Source organism: Cydia amplana, chromosome 13 (genome assembly GCF_948474715.1).
Source record: "Cydia amplana chromosome 13, ilCydAmpl1.1, whole genome shotgun sequence".
Classification (NCBI taxonomy): Eukaryota; Metazoa; Arthropoda; class Insecta; order Lepidoptera; family Tortricidae; genus Cydia; species Cydia amplana.
The window spans coordinates 11,940,152-11,945,341 of NC_086081.1; positions in this window are offsets into that span (position 1 = coordinate 11,940,152).

A 5,190-nucleotide genomic window follows, 5' to 3' on the forward strand; every position below is an offset into this window, starting at 1 on the left:
GTATAATAGAAAAGAGAGATTATTTTCACTTTTTAAATACAAGCAAGAGAATAGATTCTAAGAACCATTTACAGGATGTAGTACAAGATCCCGACCCAGTTTCCCTCCGGCGTGTTGTTGTCTGGAGACCGAAGTCCGCCTGCCGCTGGACGCAACTTGTACATCCGAGCTTAGAACTTCGCAACTGCGATATACGACACGTCAGATTAGTTCTGACAAGCAACTAGGAGCACTTGATCTTACGAGTTCGAACTAATTGTCGTTAGTGGCGGTCACTACTTTAGTTATACCACATTTAACCCTTTAAAGGGCACAATATTAGTTATTATAAGCAAAAAAACCCTATGATGTCATATTTTTGTGTTTTTTCTTAAGCAAAATTTTAGGACTATCAATGGGAAATGGGAATGAGTCTTAAATTGAGAATTTCTTATAATCTTGTCCGTTATAGGATTAAGTAGCAGTTGTATATATGTAATCAAAGTATATAAAAAAAACCTCTTTATTTCCTTATCAATTATTTTACAAACTTGGTATATCGTTTAGGTACATACTATTATTTCTTAATTTATTTTATCTAATATGTGTTTTATTTTTCCAGCTTATTTTAATCGGTTAGTAAAAATAAATATTTAAATGGACATGATTTTATATTTGTGTATTCTAAACTAAAACTTGATAGGAACCCCATTTTGGGTAAATCAAAGTATATAATTAGTAGAATAAAAAGTCAGTTAATGTAAATCTTACGCGGCAGATTTGGCTATATGAAAGAGATATGAATAAATGAGCAAGGACAAGGGAGGTTTTTACACCAGAAGGGTAATAGAGAGTAATGCGATGGAGATATGTAAAGAAATAAATTCCTTGTGATTTGCCGACTCATCATCATAGCATTGCGACAACAATATGAATGAAGAATAATGCCACCACCATTTTGTATTTTTTATGGGTGTGTATTTTGATCAGTCCAGGAGTTAGGCAGTCAGTTGTTTCTCTGTATATCTGCACTATATATTACCTTCAGAAACAGTTGCAATACTGAACACTATGTACTGTATAACATCTTGTCTTGACCATAATCTACCCACGCGGCGTTGGGCACAATCCGACTGTGGACAGCCCACGGGCATTCCTTATGTGCTCGATGTGTTTAATCACTGCCTATTGCCTAATGGTTAATATAGATGAGCTTCGAATAATTTAGGTATGGTAATTGCATTGCGAAGGTTAGCGTTGGTGGGATTATAGTTAGCGATTACACATAATATCATTAATGTAACATCAGTTTGGGGATACAGGAAACTCGGATTGTTTTAGCAAATTTATTTTGGAAATTTCTTTCTCATTAAAATAATATTTACGATTACTAAAATCCTTTTTACAATCCCAATATTAAAAATAATATCTCAGATCTCTGAAGAAAGTTGTTAATTTGGACATTTTGATATATTTTAGTGTGAAGGACTTCAAGCATTAAACATGACTTATGAGTTTTGTTTTCACAAAAGTATAATAAATTTAAAATATCGATATTTGTATTGGTAAGAACAATTTTTATTTCTCTGAGTAGGTATTGGAATTGGAAACTCGAACTGGAAACTTCCCACGAAGTATCCTACCGGTAACGCTACTAAAATCCGCAAGAGCAATAAACGTCAACGAACACACGTTTACGCCGAATCATAATGTTAACATCTCCCAAAACAAAGACTTCGCCAGCGCCAGGTCCATTCCTTTTACGTCTTATTCAAATGAAAGCCTTCCGTCTACGTCAGTCATAAAAAGAATTTACGTAGGCAAATAAAGCAAGGTACCGGGAACACATAAACTGATGATGCCGATCTTGTTTAAATTCAGCGCGGGGCTTGGTACCAGGATGCAACCGCACGATATGGTAGGTACTAACACGGAACTTGTGTGCATTAAAAAGAAAAGCTTTTAGCTATAAAGAAAAGGCATATACATATTTAAGCCTGTTGAGCCGCGGTCCTGGGTTCGAATCCCAGTAAGGGCATTTATTTGTGTGATGAGCACAGATATTTGTTCCTGAGTCATGGTTGTTTTCTATGTATTTAAGTATTTGTATATTATATATATCGTTGGCTGAGTACCCACAACCCAAGATTTCTTGAGCTTACCGTGGGGTTTAGTCAATTTGTGTAATAATGTCGTATAATATTTATTTATTTATTTATTTATTTATTTATTTATTCATTCATTCATTCATTCATTCATTCATTCATTCATTCATTCATTCATTCATTCATTCATTCATTCATTCATTCATTCATTCATTCATTCATTCATTCATTCATTCATTCATTTATTCATTCATTCATTCATTCATTCATTCATTCATTCATTCATTCATTCATTCATTCTTTCGTCATTCATTCATTCATTCATTCATTCATTCATTTATTCATTTATTTATTTATTTATTTATTTATTTACTTATTCAATCGTATGGTATTTAAACGCAAATTATTTTTATATTATACAGAAGCACACTCGATATCACTAAAAAAGTTTGTGTGTTCTCATTATGTGTAGGTATGTACATAACAATACAATGCCACTAACAGGTCCCAAAATATTACTACCTGGGGGCAGATTTTTGAATTTCGACCGTTCGATTTCGTCATTCGAATATCGCTGTTAGCTATTGTACACATGGTATAATTACGACTTTGAGTTAAAACTTTCATTTGGGTCCATTTTTTATGTTTTTCATAAATATATTTGTGAACTCGCCGCCACAGAAAGCATCACAAATATAATCCCCGCTGGTTTTGTATATTAGGTATATTGTTTTCAATCTCAGCTTAGATTTAATGTTTAGCGATGGGCAACGATCGTGTCGGTAGGGGAGCCAGCCACCGTGACCCCAGCTCGTTGCATTTTGTCTCGAGGAATACTCATTCATTTAACTTTATACAACTCCTTAATTATAGTCTAGCCTTAGTAATGCGTCTCTGTGATTATACTTAACAATGAAAATACTCAGAACGTCTAGCGTATGTAGTAATTCTAATGAATGGAGATATTAAGGGAAATGTCGGTGTGGCGCTAGAGAGGTTGATAAAAGTAATTAGGTAAGTAGCAACCTAGCAACATTATTTATTTGAAATTTATAATGCCTACCTATGTCTTGCAATATTGGTCAAATAAACAAGTCGGTCTTGCACCAGTTACTAAGTAACTGATAAATAAAAAAAAAAAACTGATAAATATATATAAAATAGCACATTTTTCCACACCGTTGTTATTTAGTCAATGAATAATAATTACCTATCTCTTTTGCCTGCATACACGACAATATGATATGCCCAATTTAAGTGTCCAAGGATTAGTTAAGGTTTTAAGTAACAAAAAAAGGTCGAACCTTTTTTTGCTTGATTAAAGCATGAAACTTGGCACAGTTGTTCCTTATATCAAAATAAGCCGATTAAGATCGGTAGCCCGAAGGAACCCCCCACTGGAACCCGAGAGGAACTGGAACACGTAGCGCCCCGCCCGGCTTCATTCTAAAAATCTAACAGGCCCCGTTTAGCTAATAGGTCATATTTGGTATCAATTTCGGATAAATCAATAACGTAGAATTTATTTCTGGTATAAAAAAATTGCAATTTGTAGAAAAATTAAAAAAAAAAACAAAAAATTAATTTTTCAAGTGTAATTTTGGTTTTTTGTTTATTGTCAAAATTAAACTGCTTGGTTTTTCTACATACAAAAAATATGACGATAAAGACTATTTAATGTAGATTTTAAAAACATAACTTTTACTTACCTTTATGAAAAGGAAATTGCATTAAAAAACATATATCGTCCCGCGCCGGTGAATCGTCGGTCTCCAGAGTGTGTACTTCGGATGCTGTCTATATGTATATAGACAACGATGTCTATGTCGGTAAAAAGATATTCACCGGCGCGAGACGATATAATTTTTTTTTATGCAATTTCCTTTTAATTAAGGTTAGTAAAAGTTATGTTTTTAAAATCTGCATTAAATAGGCTTTATTGTGATATTTTTTGTATGTAGAAAAACCAGGCAGTTTAATTTTGACAATAAATAAAAAAACAAAAATTACATTTGAAAAATTAGATTTTTTGTGTTTTTTTTTCAACAAATTGCAATTTTTTATACCAGAAATGAATTCTACGTTATTGATTTATCCGAAATTGATACCAAATATGACCTATTAGCTAAACGGAGCCTGTTAGAATTTTTAGAATAAAGCCGGGTGGGGCGCTACTTGACCCCCTCCCTCTCGGGCTCCAGTGGGGGGTTCCTTCGGGCTACCGATCTTAATCGGCTTATTTTGATATAAGGAACAACTGTGCCAAGTTTCATGCTTTAATCATGCAAAAAAAGGTCATTTCACTTAATACCTTCACTAGATTAAGTACCCCTGATTTGTAGACGCAAGGAAGAAGGATTATAACAATGCGTAATCAGCAAAACAAAACAGAAGCGGCTATGAGTAGGTACCGTGACAAAACCACATCCCGTCCCTTAATTTGATTTCTATAATTTATGAATCAATAATGTTTTGAATTTGTATTCATTGTTGCCATTACGTGCTCGGAAGTTTTACGAGCTTTGTGGTGGAAGAAATGCACAATATTTTCTGTTTGCATACTTTATTTTGCTGTAGGTTTAATGCCAGCACGTCCGTGTTTGTATTGGATTCTGTGTAAAATTATAAAATAAATTAAATGATCGAAAACCAGTCGTGAACACTTTGAAATATGAGTTGAGTTTTTGGAATTGAAACACGTTGTTCCAAGGAAAAAGATACTGAACTGTTGTTGGAAGTTCCAACTTGGAACTAAACGGTTGTTTCCAGGAAAAAGATTCTCCGGTAATTAAAAATAATAGTCCTACGATAGATTTATTTAATCTAGTGATAAAACCTGTGATTTTTAACAACACATTTTGTAATTGATTACTGTGTACTGTACCTACATAGCTCATTTACCTACTAATAAACTATTCTGTTATTAATTGCCTCATTATCCTGACCTAGTTTCATTCATGCACCTTTACTTCCGCAACTAATATCCCAATTGCAGCGCGCACGTTCTTGTTTTCTGCAGGGTAAGTAAATTATGCATAAGTTATGATTGTAGAGATACAGTATCTGAATTTCTTTAGCTTACACGCAGAGTAGTATTGCGCCTGAT